The following is a 27,427-nucleotide window of genomic DNA, read 5'->3' on the forward strand; positions in this document are numbered from 1 at the left end:
TTATATATAATATACAATAAATAATTTAATAAAATAAATACATAGATAAATATACTTTTTTAAGAAAGATTTTTGCTATAGGACATGCACTCATGAGAGAGAGAGAGAGAGAAAGAGAGAGAGAGAGAAAGATAGAAAGCAAGAAATCACCCCCTGGGGGGTTGGCCATGTCAGAATATTTTCTCCTACATTCTCCTCTTTGGGAATTTGGGCATGCATGCACATGCACCCGGAGTGAGTTTGAAGCCGCCAGGTCCGGGACTTGAACTGCAGTTGGCCATGTGAAAGTTCAGCGACATAACCATTATACCATCTGCTGGTCCCCAGTGCTGACATAGTTTAGATGATACAAAAATATCATCTTTTACTTATGGTGGTTCTATAATGCTTCCTTTAAAAAAGTTCATTCTTTTCATGATAGAAAGGATATGTGAGTAAATGAGAAAGAGAAAAAAAAAAGGACAGACACGCTTGCGGGGTCTTGTTACACTGTACTCCCCTCCTTCAGCCCCCTAGCTATTTGGGATCTTGGGCATGTGCCTAAATACAGGGTGTATTTTCTGTCTGACCTGGGGGTCTGAATCCTGTCAGTCATATGGCCTCTAGCACAATTTGCTACTGACTACTCACCAGCCTGGGCCCTAGAATGCTTCCTTTAAAAATAAATTTATTTATTTAACAAAATTAAAAATTTTTGATTTAAAGGGGACTCTTAAGAACTAGAAGAGTGGTATATGAATGTGGCAAAATTATGAGTGGTACTTGCTTGAGGGAAGTTTGGGAAACGTTGGCCTAGAATGAGTTTCTTTTTTTTTCCCTATAGAGTGTATGCACTCACCAGAGAGAGACAGAGAGCTAGTGAGAGGGAAAGTAAGAACTCATCTTCTCCCCTGGGTGTGGCTATGCCTCAGTCCCTTTTCCATTCTCCTCCTGGGATATTGGGCATGCATGCACACTTGTCCAGAGTGATTTTCAGGCCACCAGGTCTGAGTCCAGTACCTTAACCATCATCACACCAGCAGGTGGCCCAGCATGAGGTATTTTTATTTATTTATTTATTTATTATTTGAGAGGTTTTTGCTACATGGTATGTGTGTTCACCAGACAGACAGAGAGAGACAGAAAGCGAGAAATAACCCCCCAGGGGGATGGCCATGCCACAATCCCTTCTCCTCATTCTCCTCTTGGGATCTTGAGCATGCATGTACATACGTGTCCGGCTTGAGTTTAAGCCACCAGGTCTGGGACTTGAACCACAGTCTTCCCGGACCTCCTGCTGGGAGTCCAGCGACATAGCCATTACGTCAACTGCTGGTCCCAGAATGAGGTTTTTCATGGTACCAGTTCTCCATCTCCTTGTCTGTGAAATGACAGTGGCTGTCTTACCTCCCAGTGGGTGCGAGAACGTGTGTGAAGATTCCTGCATGGCGCCTCTAGTGAGTGTGCATGTCATTATCTAAAATGATCTTGCTCCCCTTTCCATAATTCTCAAATTCTAGACACTTTAAAACAGAATGCTAAAAAAAGTTTGGCCCACATCGGTGTGTTTTTGATATAAATTCGCAGGTTTATAAGAAAATACGACTTGACTGATGTGAAACTCTCTGCCTTTTTATTTATCTCTCTGAGTGTAAATATTTCTATATGTGGTCGCGGGACTATTAATGTGTTTGACTGTGAAGCGCTGGTCCAGATTCTATGAAGTATAGTACATAATATGGTACCTGAACTGCATTATCTTTCTAGATTGTGAAAACTTCTCCATTGCCTACAACATCTGGTGTCAAGGGCTTTAGACAAGGATTTGCAGACTGTTCATTGTTTGTTTTCCCAGTCAGCATATCAACCCCAAGAAGGCAGGGGTCTCATTTTTAATTTCGTGCCATATCCCCAGGTCTGGACCAGAGTTGTCACATAGTAGACACTTAGTGTATGCGGATAGAGTCTCTCTGTGGTGAGGGGGTTTGTGGCAGTTCAGCAAGGGATGACTTTGGCTGGCTGGCTCCTTGTGGTGGTAGGTGGCCATGTGAGGGTCCAACCTGAGTCCTCTGAAACTGGGCTTACCTCAGAGCTTGGCTCCAAGAGTAATGAGGGATGGTGCAGACTGGATGTGGTCATCTAGAGAGCCCCTTTCAAAAGAATCCCATGTGGTCTCTGAAACTCCCAGGCCCTGGTGCAGATTCAATGCCTGTGGAGCATGTCTACAAGTCTCCAGTCTGCTTTCTAACCCAGCCCACCAATGTAGCACCCAAACCTCTGGATTGATATTTTCCAAAGCCTTTGGATGACAGCTGTCCCCTGGCTGCCCAACTGATAACCTTCCTCAGACAGCACAGGCCTCTTCGTTTGTGGTGGTGCAACAAGAGCATCTCACCTATAGCAGAGACCCGGTAAACAGTTACTGAATGACTGAATTCACAAACAAATGAAAGAAAGGATGAATCCCATCTGTCTTGGCATTTGACCTTCTCCCTCCATCCTGGCTTAGTGCAACACCTTCCTCCTTATTTCTGAGGGGCTGGCATGCGTGTCTTGCTCCCCATGTTATTTTGTAAGGTACTCAACAATCTTCGCGTTCATTATGTCATCAATTAATCAAGTTACATAATACCTCTAATAGTTCAGTGACTAATACAAACCAAGCATCTTCAAAGGACAGCTGTCGTTTTCTTTTGCCACAGGAGCCTGTTTCGAATTTCAGCATGTCTAAATCAAGCTTTTGACAAGGGCAAGTTATTCCTCTTCTACAGTCATGGCTAAAACTGAAAGCATTTCTCCCCTACCCAAATGGGGGCTTAGACTCCCTATGAGGCTGAGCAGTCCAGGGTGTGTACCCAAGCCGGGCTTCCCTTTTGCCCTGGCCTCACAAGGAGTCAGGTCTGGCTGAGAGCCGAAGAACTGAGGGAGCAAGATTGTAGGAGGGTGTTATGGAAATTCTTAGCAATGAGAATCACTGATGCTTTGCCTGAGGGTTAAAAGCATAGTCAATTTACTTGGTACTTTTCTGTTTCCAAATTATCCAGCTCCTGCAGGAGCCTTAACCCGAGAACATTAGCCTTCTCCTCCTGATTGTGTAAACCCCCTTCTTACCTGCTTTCCTCTCCCACCTCAACAAGGCTGCTGATGTGGAACCGTATTTCATGCTGAGATGTCAGCACCCGAGGGGCTGGGTCTTAACATAATTTGAGGAGGCAGAAGTTGAGTTGGGGAAGTGTAGCATGAGTGATTTTGTAGCCCCGTTTGTACTTAACACCGTGCAGTTTTATTTAGTATTTACTGTTTTCATCAGAAAAGTCATCTTGGAGTTTATTGATTAAATGAGCCTGGGTAAGCAAAAATGCAGTGTGAACTGTAATGCAGTGTATAGCCCCGAGGGGTTATGGAAATTAGCGTTGTGGGGTTAACATTTGTAGCAGGGAGCCAGCCCATTTGAGAGGACATTTGCCTTTGTTTAATTGTTCTTCAGAAGAAAGCTCTAGAAGGCCATCTGAGCACTTTTTCCTGTTTAGAAGATGGTGAGTGTAAGGGTGTTCTGGATTCACTGAGGGGACATACATAGAAGGGCAGGTAAAGAGAGAGTGGTTGCATGAACCAAGGAGAATGAGTCCAAAGGGATCTTTTAAACCTAGGAATTATTGAAGGTACTATAACAGAAAGTATTTTCCAGGATGGCCACATCAACTTAGCTCCCATCTCACAGGCTGTGACATTGACATGCCTCCAGTGAAAAAGTGAGGGTGTCTGTTTTCTCTCCTTGAAATGGTGCAGATCTTTGTAACTGCCTTGAAAGAATGTGGTGGAAGTGATGCCGTGGGCTTTCCAGGTCGATTCTTAGAAGGCAATACAGCTTCTGTCTGGCTCTCAGAACCCAGCTGTCATGTTGTGAGACAGCCCAGGCACATGTATGGGTGTTTTAGTCAACGGCTCCAGCTAGGCCCTCAGCCAATAGCCAGCATTAAGCACCAGACATATGAATAAATGAGTGTGGACTTCAGCTGAGGCCCCCCCCAACATCTTGCATTGTGGAGACAAGCCATTTTTATTGTGTCCTGACAGAATTCCTGATCCTCAGAAACCAGGAAATGTAATAAATAACTATTGCTTTGTTGTTGTTGGGGAGTGGAGAAGAAGAGTGAGAGAAAGAGAAAGAAAGAAAGAGAAAGAGAGAAAGTACTCCCTTGGGGGATGGTCACACCACAATCCCTCCTCTTCCCTCTCTCTTCCTTTCAGGATTTTGGGCATGCACACATGTGCACCCAGCATATATTTCAAGTCACAGATACGAGACTCAAACCACACAATCAGCCATGTGGGATCCAGCTGCTTTAACTGCCACACCACTGGCTGGCCCAACTATTGTTTTAAGTCATTAAGTTTTGAAGTGATCTTTAAATTTAGCAACAATTGACAAACTAAATAGATGATTATTTAGAATAGGAGGAGCAGGGCACGTATTTTACCCCTTAGCTGATACGGGAAGGATTTGAGAGTTCTGAATTTGTAAGGGGTAGAGGTCAATCATTTCTGATAGTGCTTCCTGGGGCCAGCTATTGCCTGGGAGAAGGCAGGGGATGCAGAAGAGCCAAACGCTTCCTGAATGGGGGCACATCCTTGTGGGAGAGGTAGGAATATAACCCAGAGTCTGCCATTGGATTTTGAGCCTAACTTTGGGGTAAGCACCCCTCCACCATGGTCATGGCTGAAGGAAGAATGCTCTCACAGCCCTAGATACTGGTGCTGGCAACATATCCCAGCACCTCAGGACTTCTACAGGCTCCTATGCCAGCTACTACTATCTGCCATTGCCTGTTTCTCTTGGATATTATAGAAGATGAAGCTTCCTAAAACGTATAGACGATCATTACGTGCTAGGCTCAAGATATAAGATTCGAGTAGTTCTCAAAACCACTGGGAAGGCTAGAGTATGAGGGCCAAATCACATGGCAGATCAGTTTAGTAAGGGCACTACTGCCATAGCTATTGGAACCCAGATGTCTTTGAACCCAAGATGCAGCCACTGGCATGACCACCATTATGGCCCTTGGAATTTAGATGTGGCTACTTCTTTATCAGGATGGAATCTCTTGTCTCTTCTTCTTTGGGCCATCAGTTCTGATTCCAAGTCCAGGAGCAGATGTATCCAATAGAGACTATGTTATTTGATACCTACTAGCTATAAGGGAAGCTGGGAAACAAGGATCTAGAATTTAATCCTTGTACAAAGAGTTATTTCCCTCAAATAATTGTATAAGGGGATATTTTCTTCAAATAGGAAGAGGCTTTAGGTACCAGGTAGACAAAAGCTAGAAAAGTCTGCTACTGGATTGTTCTGGAGTAGTTGGTATTATGGGTACATTGGGGTATCAATGTATATTTATAGGGGAAGAGGGAGAACAGATCTTAAATTTGAGAAGTATGGGGGAATTTTTTACAGTTAGAAAATAAGGTGTGCTTGTAATTTGCCTGCTTATTCTTAGTACCATTCCATGCTCTACTTCGAATCACGGGTCCTGCAAACCACAGGTCCTAGCCCACTGTGGTAGAAGGCACTGGTAGGAGGAGGACCTAAATTGAGAAAGTGTATTTCCCTCTATTTGAATAACTAATATTCTTCCTATTTCCTGACTGGACTCTGACTGATATAAATGATAATTTGATAAGAATTTAATTTATAGGCTTATAAATTAAATATATAATTTATATTTAAACCTCACATTTATAACACGGTTATCAATTGCTTTTTAAAATTAAAAAATATTTTTTTTAATCGACAGGGAGCACACATACTCACTAGACAGAGAAAGACAGAGGAAGAATCTCCTTCCCACCACACACACAAAGGGGCAAGGCCACACTGCAATCCCTTCTCCTCTATTTCTCCATCCTGTTGGGATTTGGGGCATGTGCATACAGGTACCTTATGTATTTTTCAAGATGCCAGGGCTGGTATTCTAACTGCAGTCAGTCATGAACCATCTAGCTTCTTTAACCATTAGGCTACAACATCAGCCCAGGCCTCAGTTTCAAAGAGATTTACTGTATGGTATGCTCCATTTCTGTTTTCCAACTGGAGAACTCATATGCACTATTCTAACCTTTGTGCAGGCATTAGTTCTTCCATGAAGTCTACTCCCACACTCTGTTCCTCTAAGCTCCAAGTGCCAAAAATGGTACCACACACTCATAGTAGGTATGTGACAGTAGTGTTTGTTGATGGTTAAATTGACGGGAGCATCAGAAGCATACGTTTGCAAGAAAATGCTTCTAATAGATTTTCTTAGGTGAGTGTGTTGATCTCTAAGTCTTTAATTCTAGAATAGATTCCATTAGTAGCTAGTTGTGCCATCTTGGGCAAATCCCTGGGAAGCAGTTTTTTTTGTTTTTGTTTTTTTTTTTTCCCCTGAAAAATGAGGGTGATTTCCAAACTTTGTTTTTTATTTTTAGTTGTGAGAAATACTATTTGAGGGGCCAGCAGTTAGCATAATGGCTATGTTGCTGGACTCCCATGTAGTCAACCATGGTTCTCGTCCTGGACCTGGTGGCTTAAAACTCACGCCAGGCGCGTGTGCGTGCGTGCCCAAGATCCTGAGGGGAGAATGGAGGAGAAGGGATTGCGGTGTGGCCATTCTCCCTGGGGGGTGATTTCTCGCTTTCTGTCTCTTTGTCTCTCTCTGCCTGTCTGGCGAGCACATGCGCCCTATAGCAAAAAAACCCTCAAAAAAAAAAAAAAAAAAAAAAGAAAAAAAAAGAAAAAAGAAAGAAATACTTTTTGAAACCCCAATAGGGAAAATAGAAATAGATGTGCTGGTTGAAGTGAGGGTTGGGCATTCCAGTATTTCATGAATCCTGTTTCTCGCTATCCCCAAACTTTTGTTGGCATCTTCACCAAAACTCTAGGACTCCTTGAAGCATAGTTATAACTCTGTACTAGGAGATTTCACATAGCTATTCCAGCTCTATACATAGAAACTCCACAAACACTTGATCCAAGCCAACCCGGTTCGATACCCATACATTGATAAAATCATAGTCTGCACATACCTTATGGCTGCCAGTAGATTTAGAAATCTGGGTACAAGTCCTCCTCAAAATCATATCAAATAAGACATGCATATTTTGATCATCTGGATAACCATACCACACTCAGTGGTAGATAGAAATAAAGTCCTGGGAAGATACTTGATTAAGGATAGTCCAAGTCTTTTCACCATGAATCTGGTAAGATTGTAATATCTTTGAACACAGAAGCCTAGTTATCCTATAATTGACATTCCTTCTTTTTTGGGGGGCGTGCATAGGAATTTTTTTTGTTATAGAGCACATATACTCACCAGAGAGACAGAGAAAGATGGAGAGACAGAAAGTTAGAAATCATCCCTGGGCAGTGGGGTGGGGGAGATGAGGCAGGAGGATAGCCACACTGCAATCCCTTTTGCTCCATTCTCCTCTCAGGATTTTGGGCACATATGGCCAGCATGAGTTTCAAAACTCTGGGTCTAGGACTTGAACTGTAGTTGGCCATGTGGAAGTTCAGTGCCCTAATCACTATGGTGCTTGCTGGCCCCAACATTCCCCCCCCTTTTTTTTTAAAGGAATTATTTGTTCAATTTTATTTATTCATTCATTCAATTTGACTAGAGAGAGACAGAGAGAGAGAGAGAGAGAGAGAGAGAGAGAGAGAGAAGAAAAGTGGGAAAGTAAGCAGCCAGATCCGAGACTCGAACCACAGTCGGCCATGTGGGAGTGCCAGTACCTTAACCACTACACCACCTGCTGGCCCCCCAACATTCCCTCTTAAAATTAACCATGTCACATTGGTTCACCTTCTCCAACTCCATATGTAGTCTAACTAATTGGCTCTACTGAGGTGGGTGTTCACCATTAACACAGCTTGATTCCATGGGAAGTCATCGTTAGACAGCCAAAGAAGAATCAATTGATTGTTCGTATAAAGTTCAAGTGTACTGAATTGTGCTTTCATTAAGGAAGAAAGAAACATGGGGTCATGGTGGCAAAACAGAGACAGAGAATCTCTTAAATGAGACTGGGACCAGTCTTAAGTTAATAAGAATGAGAAACTGACCAAAAGAACTAATACGTGTTCTGCTCTATCTACTCAGTTTTCATCCTCATCATCATCATCACCTTCGAAGCCAATATCATTACCTTTGAAGTCACTGAACATTTGCTACATGTCAGGCATGATACTCATCACATCTAATCCCCCAAACTAACCTATTTTTATTTTTTACAGAAAAGGAAATTGAAGTTCAGGGAAATTCCTTTGCTCACTTTTTTACATTTATCTGCTAGCAAATACCTGAACTAAAAGTCAAACCCACATTTACTTAATTTCAAGATCATGCTCACAATCATGACACCCCCCCCCACATTGATTTCCCACTTTCAGAATCCCACAATGCAAGAGTAGGCCATCCATCCCTCTTTATCATATTAGTATGGTGATGTTGCCATCATCAGTCTGTCCCCTTACTCATGAACAACCCAAGACCTATGTGGTCCCTATAGTATGACTGTAGTATGACTACAGTATGACTATAGGATGACCTGTGACTAATCCTTAGCTCAGGGAGCTTCAGGCGTTTGTCTTTTTCCTCTTCCTGGAACTGCTGAGCACCGTTGAACTGTTAGAGACCTGCGGAATCAAGACTGAAGCCAATTAGCATGGGAAACCTGCCAACTCATTCTGCACGTGCCCAGCAGGCAACATAATTTTCCTGCTTGCAAGAACTCCTTACTGGCAATGATGTTGCCCCTACCATGGGGGATTTTCCAGGAGAATCACATGTCTCTCTTCAATGACTTCGAAAACTCAATTAACGAGCTGAAAAGGCAGGAATGAAGAAGTAAGTAGAGGGAGAGGACAATAGAACTTCAGAGTGATTGGAGAGAAGGGCCAGTTATTTGGGGCTGATTTATGGATGCCATGAGAAGGGGCGCCTTGGTTGAGGGTGATGGAGGTGACCACACTGGCTGCTGAACTCTGAAATCATCACCATTACATGAGCACCGAAAGAGCACTGAACCTTGCTTTTAATTCTTGGATGAGACTGACTTAATGGTGCTGTTGGGAGCAAGTCTTTTGCTTTTCTTACTTGCATAGCATGGAGGTTAAAGTGTAGACACTTGAATCTTGAATCTAGCCTTCACCATTTACCGTCTGATTCTGAGTAAATCATTTACTCTCTCCAAGGCACATTTTCCCCCCCAAGTGTAGAGTGAGGATAACAATAGTATTCAGCTCACAGGATTGTCATAAAGGTTACATGCAAACATGATCACAGGATTTTGGCATAGTGGCTGGCAAATAGGAAGCATTGTTGAACTTGGACTGTTTGAGTGCAGCTAATTGAAATTCCATCTTAAGGTGGCTTAAAATAGGAAGTTTAATAGCTTCATGCAAGCAGATTTTTAGGAAAAGGATATCTTCAGGGTTGGTTAAATTAGTGCCTCAGTGATGTCATCAGGAACTGAGTCTTGGGGCCGGCAGATGATGTAGTGGTTGCATTGCTGGACTTCCACATGACTGACCACTGTTTGAGTCCTGGACCTAGTGACTTGAAACTCACATTTGATGTGTGTATGTGTGTGTGTGTGTGTGTGTGTGCATGCCCAAGATCCCAGGAGGAAAATGGGGGAGAAAGGATTACAGAATGGCTATCTTCCCTGGGGGGTGATTTCTCACTTTCCCTCTCACTGTCTCTGTCTTGTTCTCTCTGGTAAGCACACATGCCCTAAGGCAAAAACCTCTTAAAAAAATAAAAGAATCTGGGTCTTTCCATATTTCTGTTTTGTGAGTCTGAGTGTTGACATAAATCTTAGGCTGGTCATGGAATGTGTGCAGTATTCCTGGGCCATCGCATATAAGTATTTAAAGGGAAGAGACCTTTTTTTCCTTTTCCTTTTTATTCTATTTTCTACCAGCAAATGTTTGCTTATCACATTGGCCAGAATTGGGTGACATACTGGTTCTGACCTATCACTGGCAAGACACATTTTACCAATGGGATTCACTCTAGAGTTGAGGGCTATAGTCAGCTTTGCCTGTACTACATGGAGAGCAGTTGGGTGCCTAAACAAAAATTAAGGTTCTATTAGAACCAAAAGCAAATATGAATGCTGGCTAGGTATCTCACAAACCTCTACAAATCAATACATTTTATTATGATGATTATTGTTATTATTTTAAAAATTTGCTATGAGCTGTGTGTGCTTGCCAGAGAGAGAATGAGAAAGAGAGATAGAGGGAGAGAGGAGAAAGTGAGAAAGCAACTCTCCATGGAGGACGGTCACACTGTAATTTTTTTCTTCTTCATTCTCCTCTTGGGATTTTGGGCATGCACATACGTATGCCCAGCACGTTTTTCAAGCTGCAGGGTCCAGGACTTGAACCGTGCAGTAGGCCACTTGAGATCCTGCTGCCTTAACCAGTTGCTATTAGTTTTATTCTTATTGGTATTAGCATCAGTTTCTACTTTGGACTGCTTGTTCTTCCAGTCTATTGCCAGTTTTGAGAGTCCATGACTGATCTAACTCAGAATTCTTAGTGTAGACTAGGCTAAGTTTGGCATCTGTCTCCTGTAATGAGAGGACAACTGAGAAGTACCATTCCAACTTCCCTTCCGCCTCTAAAGGAATAACCAAACACTCCAGGTGTACGGAGCTACTAAGAACTAGTGAAGGGAAATTAATTTCAAGATTCAAGCATCTGTCACTCACAGAAGTGAGTTGTGTAACTGAGCTGAAGATACAGTTGATTATATGTCAAGGCATCTGCCTTTTCTACTTCAGTCATGTAACTGGGAACCCTCCAACCCTGAGGTGGCAAGTCAATGTCAGATAGTGTTCTGGATTGAAGGGCTGTAGATTTGAACATTTCTAGCTCATTGAGCTAGCTAGATTCCCTGTGTTTTATTTTTGAAAAGGAAGGATCAGTGTGTGGATGGGTTGGTAGAAAACCATTTCCGTTTTTGGAGAAATAGCCTGAAACATAATGTCATGCCATTTGAGGGTTGGGAAGATATTCCTTAGTTACACAGGATGACCAAAAATTATTATTATTTTTTGCTTACCAACTGAATCACAGCTTAATTCCACATCCACAATTGAATTTATTATTTTTTTCTTTTTAATTTATTCTGGGTTTTTGACCTCAGTGAAGGCTGTATGTTGAGAAGATGGCACTGACTTTCTGTTGTAAACAATCCATTCAATCAATCATCAACAACCCCACGTTCACTGGTCAATTGGCCTGAATCAACCAAAAAGTAATGTGTTTAGTTTTGAGGGTAGATACCGGCCTATTGCCTCATCATTTCGATAACGTTTTTTTCTCTAAGGGTCAGGTCAGATCCTGCTCTCTGATGTCATAAACTCCCAGGCAAGTGGCAGAAATTCAGCACCATGGGAGTACTCTCAAGGAACAGCCAGGAAGTCTCTGGAATCTGGCAGAGTGAATTATGGTTCATTGAATAAGATGCTCATCGTCCTCTTTTTAGAAATAAATTGCACTTGCTTCATCACAGCATCATGGGCTTCTAGTGCTGGAAGTGATGTTGGAGGCTATGTATTTAAATATGTTTGTAGCCAAGTCTGTGGGGTGGGCCTAATTTGTGTCCTGCTGCAGGGACTCTGATGCCGAGGTTCTGTTTGTATGAACTCCCCATAGGCCTTCTAGGAGAACCAGCAAGGGGATGTGTTGGAAATTACTGTGTGCTCTTGGCCAAAATTCTTGAACCAAATTGGGGGCCAAGGGTTGCTCCTCAACTCTTGCACTGAACTGACTCTAAATTTGGGTCTAATTCTTGGATGGCCTGTCAAAGAAGGGATAGTTTTGAACGCTACACTTTTTGCATCTTTCCCTTTATCCCAATACCAGAGAAACCTAAGTTCTTATAAGAAAGGGCATGGTAATAAATTCCATCAGTGAATAAAATAAAAAATTATTAAGACCAGGCTGTTAGACACTGAGAATGCAGGAATCTCTGCTTGGGAATTTGGTAAGAGAGTGTCTTCAATTCGCGAGGGGAGATAGGACAAGAATCAGGTTGGCTTGAGAGAGAAGAGAAGGAATGAAGGCTACGTATGAACTTGAGAGCCTGCTACCCAAGTCTTGGTGCAAAGGTAACAGTAAATATGGTGGCCTGAGAGCCAGAATCAGCAGTGATACAAGAGAACACTTAGTGATTCACTAAGGCGGTAATCAAGAGACCAGAGCTCATCCAGTCTGTCTCCCTCTCTCAGGACCTAGATTCATGGGAAGATTGATAGACCTTAATTCATTCCAGCCATGGTGCCTTGACATTGTCAGTTTAGAGTGCTCCTCAACATTCTCTTTCTCTCTTTATCTCTCCCTTTCTTGCTGAGTTTAGCTCTATTGACTACAATTATTAATAAATTATCCTAATACAAGATCCCTTTACCAAGGAGCTAATTGGAAAATAGACACCCAAGAAGCAAGTTTGCAGGTTAGAGGGCTTGAACCCTGCAGCCACCAGTTCATCAGTGTCCACAGCTTGGACATTGTCAAGCACAGCTGTAAGCTCAGACTATTGGGTGAGAGGAACATGTGAATGGCGGTTCCTGATGTTCGCTATACTGCAGGTGGAAGACACAGAGGGTTAGCTGATTCTTGTGAAAGACCACTGATCCCCTTTTTTGTCTCAGTGTCACCTGTGCAAAACAGAAAGAGGGCTCTGGGAGTCAGCACAACCGGGAATCAGCACAACTCAGGCTCGAGCTGGCTATTTACCATGAGCAAATCATGCCACCTCATTGGACTTATAAAAAAGTGAAACAACACAGCTCCCCAACATACAAAACTAGGCACAACAGAACTGCACTCTCACTGGAAGGATGCTGGGGGGTAGGGTCATCCTACCCAGTCCTTCCTATATGCTCCTATTTTGGTCCTTGAGGAGCCCTCAGGAAACCCTGGAGGTTTAAGCAACAGCTCTAAGGGAGTGTCTGGTCTCCAATTCATTCCTTTATACAACATTAAGTATTTCTTAAAATGTCTATGAAACAGTTCCATTTCTGCATTTCCCATCTCTCCATCCCTTCCCTAACCATAACCTTCACCATTGCACACAAATAGACTTTCGCTGTGAATACAGGAGAGAAGCAAGTGACTTGTTTGGGGCTCGGCACTTGCTGACGGGATCTCTGCATTTCCAGAGATGGCCAAGACCATTGACAGGATGTGAAGGAGCCTCCGAGTCCAGTAGAACACCCTCCTTTAGGAGGGAAGATGGAGCTGATTGATCCAGAGTGGCCCTGACCACTCATTTCTTCTCTACTGGAAAAGAGAGTGCTGTCATTTACATGCTGGTGGACACAGAGCTGGGGTGGGGGGGATATGGCTTTGGGACGGCTGCCATGTTGGGTCACATGCAATAGAGGAAACCAGCATGCCAAGAGGAGAAGGTACCAGATTCACAAAGAAAAGAGAGAACAAGAGAGACTCTGCTATTGTTCTCATACCACAAGGCCCGGAAATCTTCCTACATTTAGCTTCCTTCCATCAGACCTGAACTATTATTGAGAGGTTTTTGCTATAGGACACGTGCACTCGCCAGAAAGACAGAGAGAGACAGAGAGATAGAAAGTGAGAAATCACCCCCCAGGAGGGATGGCCACACTGCAATCCCTTCTCCTCCATTCTCCTCTTGGGATCTTGGGCACGCATGCATGGCGTGAGTGTCAGCCACCGGGTCCTGGACGCAAACCGTGGTCGACTACATGGGAGTCCAGTGACATAGCCATTACGCTAACTGCTGGTGTCCCAGACCTGAATTTTTACTCAAACTAGCCAGAATAGACGGTTCCTGGCAACCAGGCAATCCTTCATTAAGACAAAAGATGTAAGAAAATAAGTCCCGGCACCATCTACCCTAAAAGGGCTCACTCATTTCTTTATTCACTGAACTGGTGTTTACCTAACCCAAATGCGGTGGTACTGGGGGTGCCAGCAGGAAGGATCCAGTGAGGAGCAGATATTCAGGGATTTACAAGGATTGCAAGCCTGGAATGGTTGAAGGGCCTGGCTTGGTGAGGGCCTGATAGCTGTCACCAAGCAGTGATAAGAGGAATTAGATTTGCTCTGTTAGTCTCAGAGGCCCAAAGAGTTTATGGGTAGAAATGAAAAGGGGGAAGACTGGGTCTCAGCCCAGGGGAGAACTTTCCTGAAGTTCACAGTGCCTAAAGATGGAACAGCTTGCCTTGAGAATTAAGTTTCTCCTTCCAAAGGACCAAATAACCACTTTTTTAAAGTCATTCTGTAGATGCCAGCATTTGATGGTTTAGATGAAGTGACTTCTAAGAGTCTGCCTCAGACTCCCAGGTTCAAATGTCACTTTGAACCCTCATGCTCTGCATGATTTTAGGCACGTTATTTAACTTCTCTGGAGCTGTTTTCTCATCTGTGAAGACTGGAGTAAGAAACTCTCTCCTGTCGGGCTGTAGCAAGGAATACATTACGTGGCGCTGAGAAAGTGCCTGGCACCGAGAAGGGGCTCGGTAAGCGGATGTTTTCTTTACTCTGCTCTGTCACAGGTGAGGCTTCCCTTTCCATGAAATGCTGCTTTCTCAGCTGCTGCTGCCACTTTGGGGATTTTATTTGCTTTAAGCAACTAAAGTCCATGAAGATGACAGAGCCTATGACCTATTCACCCTGCTCAGCATAGGCCAGTGCGTAAAGGAGGGCCTTAGTCCATGCTGGCAGCTTGATTGTGGGTCTTAGCTCAGAAGTTGCTGCACCGAAACCCGTGTAGGAGGTACATCTATTCTCTACCCTTTCAGATTAAGCGTGGACCCACTGGGAGCACACACGGCCACAGACACGCGTGTGCAAGCACACAGCCTGCACCTAAGTACTGGCACGCAGGAGAGCATGGCCGTGCATACCACACACACAGGCACGCGCAGACTTTCACTCCCTGTAATCAAGAAGATGGACGAAGACTCTGCTATGGGATGAGTCACAGAGGCGGCTGGGATGAAGGGCAGGATTCAGCATCCCCGGGGAAATCTTTATTTATAGTCCTGACGGCTAGAGAGGGGGCTGAAATCATTCCTAAGGCGTTTCAGTGGTGGAGAGTGATCTGATAACCAAAAGTCATTCCCACCGTTGTGCTGTCTTCGAGGCAGGCGCCTGTTGCCGCCGGAGCTGGAGAAGAGCTGTGTCACTCCAGGGCTGAGGTCCGCGGGGAGGAGTTGAGCTGACTGCGTTCCAGCTGGTCCATCAGCAGCCACTGGGCCCTTTTCCCCAGTGCACAGGCAATCTCTATGCTAATCCGAGCAAATCCTCCCAACCCCAAATGAGCAGAAACCTCTCCAGGCCGGCAGAGGCCACTGATCACAGAGGATGCAGTTTCGATTCAAAATGATACTGCGCAGCTCTGCCTCTTGTCAAGGGTATGGTTTCTGTAATAAACCCAGCAAGTGGCATGGGGACTATGCAACAATGTAGCCAACCTGCTTCTCCAGGGCCTGGACCCAAGGGAGGAGGCAGTTGCCTCTTTGCTGGGCTTTAAGGGACATCAGAGTCGTCTCAGAACCCGGTGAGTGAGTTCCTCAGGCACAGGCCCTGTGCCTCACCTACCGTTGCACCCCTGGCACCTAGCACACTGCCTGACATCGAGGCAGATTCAGAAGGTAATAGCTGAGGACTGAATCCGGGCGTGATCTCTGCAATTTCTCAGGGTACGAGGACTCTCCACAGTTCTCGTTCTTGGGTAACGTGCACGCTAGAGAGGAAAGAACATTTTCTAGGGAGCCTGGCGATCTAAATCTGCCTCTGCCCCTGGAAGACTTTGGGCAGGTCACTTACTCTCTCCAATGCTCAGTTTGCTCACCTATAAAATGAGGACCTGCTGATGCCCACGTTTTGGAGGTTGTGGTAAGGATGAGAAATGGTGCAAGAGTGTTTCCTCACTGTGCTGTGAGATAATATCAGCTAATAACACTTTAGTTTCATTGACTGATCAGATTGCAGGGAATAGGGGACCCAAGACTGCCTGGCTCTGCTTGGTCTGCTGGGCCCTTATTTCCCTGTCTGGAGCCCCACTCTGAGTGTGGGTTCTTCTTTCAGTGGGGTCAGGTGTGTGCCTGGAGCTTTGCTCCTAGCTGTGGCCGGAGACCTTTGGACTGGACTCCAGCTGCCCAGTGCACACGCCCCTCACATGCCCTTTTTCTTGGCCCTCACCCTGACTTTGGCTCCCAGCCCTGAACACGCTTCAGTAACAGCTGCTGCTCATCTCGGCACTCTGTTGATTCCAGTGGGTCTCTCTTGGCCTGCCCGACTGCCCTGGCTGCTGATCCTGACCGTTGGTTTCCTTGGTTCACTCTTAGGCCTAACTAGCCCTGAAGTCCTGGCAGCAACAAGTGGAAGAAACCTGAACCTGTTCTTCTAGGTTACACAGCACTAAATCCAGCTCCAGAGCCTGGAGGTTATTCCCAGGGGAGGTCAGAGGGCAAGAAGAGCAGGAGGTAAGCCTTGGGAGTGAAGGAGGAGTCAGGGAGTAGAGGTGGGTCAGCTCAGGGGTGTGATGTGCATCCCTAGCCTGAGGACTTCGAGAGCACTCACCCAGCCACCATCAAAACATTGCTTCCTAGCCTGAGAGGATAAGATAGTGCTTATTAGAAGCACAGGCTTTAACATTTTTAAAAAAGAATTAATTAATTATCATTATTATTTTGAGTGTTTTTTTGCAATAGGGTGTATATGCTTGCTAGAGAGACAGAGAGAGACAGAGAGACAGAAAGTGAGAAATCACACCCCAAAAGGGATGGCCACACTGCAATCTGTTTTCCTCCAGTCTTCTCTTGGAATTTTGTACATATGCACATGCTCCCAGTATGAGTTTCAAGCTGCAGGGTGCAGAACTTGAATCGTGGTCAGTCAGTCACGTGGGAATCTAGTGCCTAACACTTTGCAACCTAGTGGCTCCTAATTTTATTCATTATTATTACTATTTCTTAATGAGAGAGAGAGAGAAAGAGAGAGAGACAGAGACAGAGACAGAGAAATTGAGAAAGCAAGCTGCTAGGTCTGAGACTTGTACTGCTGTCAGCCACATGGGACTCCAACGCCTTAATCACCACACCATTTGCTGGCCCCAGAAGCATAAACTTAACAAAAATAAAAAATGCTTTTTATGCTAAAGGCTATGTATGTGTGTGTGTGTGTGTGTGTGTGCACATTGTGTATGCAAGAGGGAGAAAAAACACTCCACCCTTGGGGCTCAGTCACGCCACAATTCTTTTCCCTCTAATTATCCTGTCAAGACCCTGGGTGTGTACCTGTGCCCTGCATGTTTTTCAAGCTCATGAGGCTTTTCAAGCTCATGACTCAGACCCTGGTGTGTCAGGTGGAACCCGGTGCCCCTGTGTAGTACCTACCCACTGCTCTATGAGGCTGGCCCCAAAGCCCAGGCTTTTGTACTGGAGAGATTTGAGTTTGAAACCCGGCTCCGTCACTTGCGGGCTGTGCAGCCTTGGGCAGGCTCTGCCTTCTGTCTGAGTGTGGGTTCTCACTTGTAGAAGGGGTTAGGAACAGTACCTACCTTCTGGGGCTGCTGAGAGCACTAACCAGGAAACGGATGTGAGGTGCTTGGTGCAGGGCCTGGGTTCAGTGGGCATCACTGATGACTGTAATGGCTAGGAGTTGAAGGCTTTTGTGACCCCTGCCCTCCCAGGAGGTCAGGAGGATCCGATGAGATGAGGGATTTGAATGTGCTCAGAAGAAGGTTGGAGAGCATGATGTCTACATGGAGAGTTGATGTAATTATTTTCCTGGTTTTTGAAATTTTCCGGCGAGTGTGCTATTGTTGGACATGGACTATGTAAATGACAGCCAGTGGGCACGAAGGACTCCCCCAGGCCGGGCTCCCACTATGACATGCAGTCTGGCACAGTGGGATGGAAGGGGCTCAGAGTCCTCCTCTTGTCCAGAGGCTGTCAGCTTTGCTCAGTCCCTCTGGCCCAGCAGCGTGGCTTGTAAGCAGGAGAGTGGCACTTAGGACCAAGATCTAAAGCTTTATTTGCTGTTTCCCAGAGCCTGTGGCTCTGAGGCTGCCTGGGGCTGAGTGAGCAAAGGAAGGACAAGGGGACAGGCAACAAGCCCTGATTTATGACCCAAGGCTCCCATTCCAGAAACCACATCATCAGTCCACGTGGAAAAGAGCTCTAGCCAGATGAGCGCTTCTCACTGTAGGGCTGAGCCCCAGGCCTGTTTGCAAGGGCGACCCCTTCCTACACATGCCTTAGGGGAAAAAACCCAGACAGCAAATTCTGCGACTAGGTCAGGATGGGAACCTGCTCTGTATGGGCAAGACAAATCCCAGAAACACAGCACTGGGCTTTTAGCAGTGAAAGGGTGGAGTGGCAGAGTTCAGAGCACAGAGATCTTCCAGTGAAGCGGTCATCCTGAGAGTCCAGAAGAAGGGACAGGCTTTACTCTGTACTCACACTCTTACAGCCCCTGTGGACACTGCAGTGGCTGGTCCTGCTCAGTCACATGTTCACTTCCTCCCCAGCATCCCAGCTGATGTGAAGCCATTAAGGTAGCCCCTCAGGAGGCCCTATGTAACCGCAGTGTTCATAAATGGTGTGTGTGACAGACACCTGCCATGCTCCTCGTTTTCCTTTTTAGCAGAATTGTACGCTCAGCAATGTGCTAACGTGGACCTCTCTGCTCGTTCCAGAGGCTGAGTCACGTTAGATCTCACCCAAACATGACAATTTCATTTCCAATTGCCAATGATTAATTTAGGGTGATCATGTGGTCCAGTTCTGGCCAATGGGACCTGAGTCTCATTTTTTTCTAAAAAGATTTGACTCTCTGATAAGAGAGAGACTGAGGAGAAGAAATTCTGGTCTCTCTCTCTCTTTTTTTTTTTTTTTGAGAGGTTTTTGCTATAGGGCATGTGCACTTGCCAGAAAGACAGAGAGAGACAGAGAGACAGAAGGTGAGAAATCACCCTCCAGCGCGGATAGCGCACCACAACCCCTTCTCCTCCATTCTTCTCTTGGGATCTTGGGTATGAACACAGTACCTGGTGTGAGTTTAAGCCATTGGGTCCAGGACTTGAACCACGGTCAACTACATGGGAGTCCAGTGACATAGCCACTGCGCCAACTGCTGGCCCCTCTTTCTTCTCTTATATGTCATTGTATAAGGATATGCTACTTGGAGCTGTGGCAGCCATCTTCCCATCATGAGGAAAAAGCCAAAAACAGCAGAGAAGCTGATTCAGATCATTGTTGAGCAATGATCTAACAATGGAATTGCCAACTTGTGAACTTTTGTTAAATAAAATAATAAAAACCCTTATTGTTTAGTCAACAGGAAGTCAGTTATTCTGTTACATACATCTTGAACCATCTGAACTAATATACATTAGAGAAACCTTTCTTCATTTGATCATTCCTTTCCCCCCTTCCTTCCATGTCTTACCATAGAGAGGTCAAACTTGGAGGCCTGCAATATGGAAAAGTGAACCTAGCCTGTGTAGGAGAGGTGAACTGGACAGTATGTGCTCCTTGGAAAGGCGTTGGTGTTGGCTACCCAGCTGAGCTGGTGGTGGCCATGCAGTAACACTAACATGGTTTGGCCAGATGTTTTTACTTTTCAAAAGACATTGGAAACCTGGGCTGGCTATGGTGCGGTGGTAATGTGCTGCTCAAAAGAAACTGGATCCTATATGATGACTGTGGTTTGAATCCACAGCCTGGTTGTCCTGAGACATGCTAGGCATGTGTGTGAGTATCCAAGATCTGGTGAGCTGGAGGACTGGGAAAAAGCGGATTTTGCTCTGACCAGACTTTATAGAGAGTACTTCTCTCTTTCTCTCTCTCATAGGTGTGCACATGCTCTATCATGAATAAAGGGGAATAAGAAGTGAGAAAACTTGTTTGTTTTGGCAGGATCTCTCAATGTAAAAATGCATATCTGAATTTTAAAGAAAGATTCTGTATGAACCAAAAGGACACATCCATGCACCATATCTAGCCCGAAGGTCACATCGGTATAGCTTTTTCTCCAGAGTTCCATCCCTTTTTTGGGCTTGATTTTCAAGTGAGACTTGTCAGTGACTTACTTCAGATTTTGCTGTTGGGTAAGGCTGTAATTGTGAGCCTGGGTAGTTTGGGGAGAAGGGATAGAGGATGGAAAATGGCCACTACTCTGATCTGCATTGTTAAGATGGAACCTTTGCAAGACAAAAAACCTTTCCTTGTCTAACCTTCTCTTAGACTATGTCCTATGTGTGATTTTACTGAAAGGGTCACCGTTACTTTTCCCGTCATGAGTCACGTCACCAGAGCACCTCTTCACTTATCCAAGAATCTGTATGGTTTGGGCTCTCAGAATGGGGTGGAGGGCATCTATCCTACCAAAGAGCCATGAAGCTAGGAAGTTAGATGAAATTTACCAAGAAATTGGCTTTCTATACGGCTTCAATAGTGCTAGAGAGATAGGATTTCTGTCTGGAGCAAGGTTCCTCAGTGCCTTTTTAGCCCAGCAAATGTTCAGTTCTTTTCAGCAAAATAAAAATAGCCCATAGAATATCCAAGGGCATAGTCTGCAGAAAGAGGATGCACTGAAGCACCATTGTCCTGTGTCAAGAGCATTGGCTGAGTAGGTAAGTTCAAACAGGTTGCTCTAGGGAAGGCCTGGCTTGCTATGGACATTTTTTTTTTTTTTTGGAGAGTTTTTTGCTATAGGGCGTGTGTGCTTGCCAGAAAGACAGAAAGAGACAGAGAGACAGAAAGAGAGAAATCATCCCCCATGGGGATGGCCATGCCACAATCCCTTCTCCTCCATTCTCCTCTTGGAGAGAAATGTGGGCATGCACGCACACATATCTGGCATGAGTTTAAGCCACCGCGTCTGGGACTTGAACCATGGTCAACTACATGGGAGTCCAGTGACATAGCCATTATGCTAACTGTTGGCCCCTGCTATGGACATTTTTGACCTTTGCTAAACTAACTTTCCATGAACCTAGATGCTCTGCTTTCCTGGGGCAAGTCCAGAGACCTGGTTCCAGCGTGACCCAGACAGTGTGCTTAATTTAATTCTGCAGGATGTATAATAAAATTGGAAAATCTTCATGTCTGCCTCTAGGTCATCAAATTAAAAGTTTTCAGAATGCTTTTGTTGAAAGGCATCAGAGAACAGCTAACATGAACTTCATGCAGTATACTGTGTATAGCGCAATGATGCCCCTGGTGACAAGAGAGGATGAGTCACCACTAGCTTCAGGGATTTGGAAGAAATGTCAATGAAGCCATGAATAATGGGTGCTGCACTGACACCTAAGAAGGTTAAGGGCAGGAATTAGTTGGCAGGGAAGAAAACAGTGTGTGTGGGAGGTCAGTCACTGTTCTACAGAGCATCTGTAACTCATTGCTATCTGATTGGGTGTTGGTGAGCTAGGGTAGCCAAAAAAATAAAGAATTTCTTTTATTTTAAAGGATGTAAATGTGTGTGTTGGTGGGGGAATCCTTCCTAAAAACAGAGAGGGTTGACATGACAGCTTCTGAAAGCCTTGGCAAGATTCAAGTCTTTATGGTGGCTACAGGGACTGGAATTTAGAAATCAGTGAATTTGAGCCACTTTCTTAAGCATTTTGGGACTTCATAAGAAACATTCTACAGAAAGGCAGAGACCAATTTTGGCTACTTTTGGAAAGTAGACTCCAACAGCTGAGAAGTGCTAAAGATCGTTAGGACATGTTTCAATTCCAGTGGGGAAACACTATAAAGCCAGTAAGTGGATCAGAAGACATGCCTGTCCTCTGCATTAAAAACAAACAAACAAACAAACAAACAAAAAACAAACAGAAACAGGGACCAGCAGATGATGTATTGGTTACGTCACTGGAGTCACATGTAGTTGACCGTGATTCAGGTCCTGAACCTGGTAGCATAAAATACATACTGGGCGCATGTGCATGCATGCTCAAAATCTTGAGAGAACAGAGAAGGGATTGTGGCATCATCATCCACCCTGGGGTGTGATTTCTCTCTTTCTGTCTCTCTGTCTCTCTGAGGAGTACACAGACCTTACAGCAAAAACCTCTCTAAAAACAAAAATGAAAACCAAGAGTTGAGGTTAAAGAGCTGATGGTTGGTTTCCATAGGCTTTCCAATCAAATGTTCTGGTGCATCATTCTGGAGGATCAGCAAAGATCGGTCATCAATAAAATGTCCAAACCCAATCACTAGCTGACAGTAGCTTCACTGCTTGTCAGTCTAAACTAACCAGAAAAATCTCAGGAGACAGACTTGTAGGCTGTCTAAATCAAAAGGAGGTGACACCACTTCCACGGTGGTCATCACCATTGCTTCCACTACTGTTGGTGCCATCATCAACCAGTGTAGATTGAGGACTGCTGTCCCATGATAAGAACCATAATAGCACCAAAGCCCATCATAGGTTGTCACAGACAACGTTCAGTGTTAGGGATCAACACTTGGGGAAGAGGGAGGACTGGGTAGGGGGAGAAGTCAAACTGCAATGCTTTTCAGAGCTGTCCCCTATTGGGTCAAAAAGGCTGAGTCTTTACGCAGTTTGAATCCTGGACCCGGTGGCTTAAACTCATGCTGGGCTTGTGTATATATGTGCCCAAGATCCCAAGAGGAGAATGGAGGAGAAGGGATTGCGGTATGTCCATCCACCCTGGGGGGTGATTTCTTGCTTTCTGTCTGTCTCTCTCTGTCTTTCTGGTAAGCACATGCACCCTATAGCAAAAACCTCTCTAAAAAATTTTTTTTTAAAAAACGGCTGAGTCTTTATTAGTTAACAAATATGGGCTGCCATGAAAGGGCTCTGTCCTGGGCAAGGTGGTTCTTTGCTGCTGAGACAGCGGGCTCGAGCTCACAGTTGGAGTGTCTGCTGACTGTACTCATAGCAGCAGGCACAGTGGGCTCTTCCCTGAGGGGGTTCCAAACCCATGTCCTTCACAAAATCCAAATCTCAAAGCCAGAAAAGGTCCTCTTGCCTATTTGGTAACCATGAAACAATTTCTCAGATTCCCAAGCTATCTCCTGACCAAGGCAGTTGGACAAAGCAAGTGAAATTTCCATGGTGGTAGTGAAACAGTCATGGCAAAACCAGAGGTTTGTGGTTTGGCCTGGTTTCAAGGTCCTTACTACTAACACTAGCTGTGAAACCTTTGAGCTCTGTGTTCTTCCCTGTAAAATGGGGATAAGGATAGTGTGCTGGGCCCACTTGCCCTCAGATCCATGCCTTTCCCTTCCATCCTCTGTTCTGTATCCCTGGAGATGGTTTCAGTAAGCTGCCCAGTCTCTTGTGTCAGCTGGGTTCTAGCCTGGCTTAGCCAATCACCTACTGGGGACAAGAAGTGGCTGGCCAAGCAATTTAACCCCTCCCCACTTTGACTTCCCGAAGTCAAAGTTGCTACCATTGTAACCTCAGAGAATTAGACTCTTAAACCATTGAAATTGAAATGCAAAGTCTGTCAAATAGGGTTCAACCTACTTTCATGTGTGTGTGTGAGTGTGTGTGTGTGTGTGTGTGTGTGTGTTAGTTTGCTATAGGACCATGACTTGTAGAGAGATAGGAAGAAACAGAAAGTGGAAAATCTCCCCTGGAGAGGATGACCATGCCACAATCTCTTTTCCTCCATTCTCCTCTTGGGAATTTGGGAACGCATGCACATATGCCCAGCATGTTTTTCAAGCTGCCAGGTCCAGGACTCAAACCATCTGGTTGGCCATGTGGTATCCAACTGCCTTAACTCCCCATCGCCTGTTAGCCCTCAAACTAATTTTATTTTCTTTCTTAGGCCTTGTGGTAGGTTGAATAGTGGCTCTAGAAAGATATGACCACGTTCTAACCTCACATATCTGGGAATGTGGCCTTACTTTGAAGATGTGAATTAACTTAAGGAACTTAAGATGAGATCATCCTGGATATAGGCTGGGGCCTACATTCAAAGGCAAAAGAGAGGGAGATTCCAGACACAGACAAAGGGAAGGAGCCAGATGAAGAAGCAGGCAGAGATTAGAGTTGTGCTGCCATGAGGGAGTGTGACCCTGCTGACGCCTTGATTTCAGACTCTGCCCTCCAGAACCAGGAAAGAATACATTGCTGTTGCAATAAGCCATCGAGTTTGTGGGACCTTGTTATGGAAGCCTCCGGAAATGAGTGCAGACCCCAATTCCCAGTTACATCTCCCACGGAGCTACTTCCTGAATAGCCCAGCTCTTCACTGACTTCAGCTCTTTGCTCCTATTACAATGGATGTAAATATCCTATTCAAATTTTATGTGCACACATTCGACTATTTAGTTGGCTAAAGAGAAAATGGACAGATTGGTAGATAGAGACAGAGAGTGAGAGTGAGCTGAGTTACGCCGCTGGGGACAGCTCTGCTGTCTGTTCCACACTGAGCAGTGAGTGCTGCCCTGCTGGGGGCCTGGTGATGCCTGCCCCTACCTTCCACTCCCATGGGCTTCCCCCAGGCAGGCAGATTGCATTATGCATGAACCCAATATTGAATAATCCATAGTTTTCATACAACATGGCCCAGCAAAGAGAACTCACAAACTCATCTGAAGCAACAATTGATGTCAAGACCAATAGGAACAGTGGCTATATTGGATTTCTAGCAAGATTATACCTTATTCTCCAACATAGTCCCTGTTTAAAGGGATTTTTTTTTTTTTAATTGCTAGAGGATGCATGCACTCTCGAGGGAAAGCCAAGTGGGGGGGGGAGAGAGAGAGTGAGCGAGCACAGGAAAACCCCCCAACGAGATATAGGTCTTTCTACAATGCCCTCTCCTCCATTTTTCCAACACTTTGGGGTTTAGGACACACACATACTAGAGCCTAGCACGTTTTTTCAAGTCACTAGGGCTGGGATTCAAACTGAGGCCATGTGAGATCCATAGTTGAATAATCCATAGTTTTCATACAACATGGCCCAGCAAAGAGAACTCACAAACTCATCTGAAGCAACAATTGATGTCAAGACCAATAGGAATTAATAGATTTCAGAGAAAATTCAAATGGAATCTAATAGCCAAAGCAACCTTAACCACATAGGCCACAGGGTTGGCCCTAAAGAGACTTTCGAGGGTACTTTGGATTATCACCTATTAGTGATTTGCGTGTACATGTTTGGCTTTATGCATTGATTTCAGGACTCAAATACTTAGTAAGGTTTGATTGCTTTGAATTCACTTTGCTAAGAATCTCCTGGCATGCTTCAACCTGCCATCTTTCCCCAAAAGTTTTCCCTTCCTATCATCATCTGTATTGAATTTCCAGCCTTTTCAAAGTTCTGTACTATTTTCCTCCATCTCCCCTGTGTATCTTTGCTTATAGGAACTTGAGCACCCACTGGACTCCCTTTGAGAAATCCATGAGATTGAAGGTTTCCTTTCTTTGACTCTCCCATAGGCAGGATAAATGACTAGGTGGCTAAATCAGTGAATTAATAGATTTCAGAGAAAATTCAAATGGAATCTAATAGCCAAAGCAAGAAAGTCAGACTATACTCGGTTCCCACAGTAATTAGCACAGATTATTTCTCTAATAATAGAATCTTGGTTTGGGAGCTTTCTTTTTATTTCTTCCCATCAAAATGTATCCATTTACAAAGAATGATAGGATGCCGTTAAGAATGTTCCGAATTTAGGATTGGGAAGCCTGGAGGAAATTTCTGCTCCAGAGCTTTCTGGCTGTTTGACTTAGAGCGAGGGGAGTCAGTTTCATTTTAGTTTTTGTCTCTGTCAAGGTTTCTGTGTGTCTGTCACTCCACACCCTGTGAGTGGCACAAGGGCAAGCAGCATTCTGATCTTGTCTGTATCTTTAGCACCTTAGCACCAGGTTTGGCAATCAATAAAGTTTGTCATAGGAATGAATTAATGAGTAAACTCATGCCTGTTCTTGCTACTTCTGTAAAACTCAGAAGAGTTAATGAATATGAAAGAGGTTAAAAAAACATAATTTGCCTGCGTTTTAGAAACCTTATCACAGCTAACTGCCACTTTAGAAATAATTTAGCTAAACTAATTTTGCTAAGACATTAAAGATAGTTTTATGGGTGACCACTGCTGGGAGCTACTTGCTTGGGGTTTTGTGTAGTGTTTTGGAGAAGAGGGAATATCTCTATTTCACAAAGGGAGTTTAATTAACTCACAGGAATTATGGACCTCAGTGCGAGTATAATAAAAAAGGGACTTTTGGACAAAGAAGGGGCTTTCTGTTTTTTTTTCAAGCAGGAGGTAAAAATCTGTCAGTTTCAATTGCCCCTAAAAATGCCAAGACTACAGTATCTTTTCTGACTCTTAAAAAAATGCAGCGCAGTGGTGACAGGCTGTATCTTTAACTCAGGCCCCACTTAAAACCAAGCACAACAAGAAACCAGAAACAAATTACTAAACCACATAGTGATTATGGGAATTAGCGATCAGCACAGGCTACAAACTGTCTAAGTTACGTGTTTCTTCTGAGTTTCGTGCAAAAACTCCCATTTCAAGTCGCATCTGCTTTGCACAGTGATTTTTTTTTTTCAGAGCACCATGAATGATTTATGACTTTTCGATGCTGCATCCCACAAGATTACATAAGGAACAGTGAAAAACAAGCGATTGAGCCAAACTAAAAAAAAAAAAAATAATGGAAAAGCCAAAATTTTTTTTTTTTCTTTTAAGAGTGGATTTTTATCTTGGCTGTAGTCTGTTAACAGTTTTCTACTCACCAAACGTGCTCCTTCATTCCAAAGTACTCCTCATTTCTGCGAGGATCCCCCAGATTTTCTTTCACTGTTGCTTAGTGCTTGGCCTCAAGCATTGTTCTGGAGTGTCCAGCTGCCCCTAATCCACCTCTTCTCTCTAAAAGTGAACTTTGCAGTTGAGCTGCAGAAACAGCCTCATTAGTTTGGTTAATGATTGGACAAATAGACTGAAGGAAGTAATATCTACCGAGAGTGTCATTTCTCTGATCATAGAATAATTGTCATTTCAGTGTTTCCAGGGACTTAGGTTTACTTAGTTCTCCTCATTAATTGACAGATGAAGAGATAAAGAAGCTGATGACCAAAGCTACATGGCTCAAGTATAGTGATTGGACAAAATTCAACCTCAGAAGAGTGTAGCTTGTGTATATTTACCAATAAACTATCATCTCCCTATTTAAGTGAGTGATAACATTGGATACTGTTTTGTAATAACAGGGATTTTGGAACTTATCTAATGGGATTTTTGCTGCTGACTTGTCTATTAAGCCAGAGCCAATTCAAGAACGTGGGGGAAGGTGACAACTGCTTGCAATGCAAGGGTGGTGCTGAAGGTTAGAGTACTGAGTAGCAGACTGAGTGGGCTGTGATGTCTGTCTAGGGATTGGTCAGATGGCTAAATCATGAGGATGA

General features: G+C 44.4%; 1 protein-coding gene across 1 annotated transcript in view; it reads right to left on the minus strand.

Moving 5' to 3' along the window:
• The window catches only part of ADRA1B (adrenoceptor alpha 1B), a gene marked incomplete at its 3' end in the record, with an annotated part of 110,111 nt that extends 83,229 nt beyond the window's left edge, over window positions 1–26,882 (minus strand). The window contains exon 1 of the mRNA XM_027766954.1: window positions 26,759–26,882. The remainder of the gene's footprint in view (window positions 1–26,758) is intronic.
• Window positions 26,883–27,427: the final 545 nt, after the last annotated feature.

Source organism: Tupaia chinensis, unplaced genomic scaffold (assembly GCF_000334495.1).
Source record: "Tupaia chinensis unplaced genomic scaffold, TupChi_1.0 Scaffold143796_1, whole genome shotgun sequence".
In the NCBI taxonomy this organism is placed as follows: domain Eukaryota; kingdom Metazoa; phylum Chordata; class Mammalia; order Scandentia; family Tupaiidae; genus Tupaia; species Tupaia belangeri.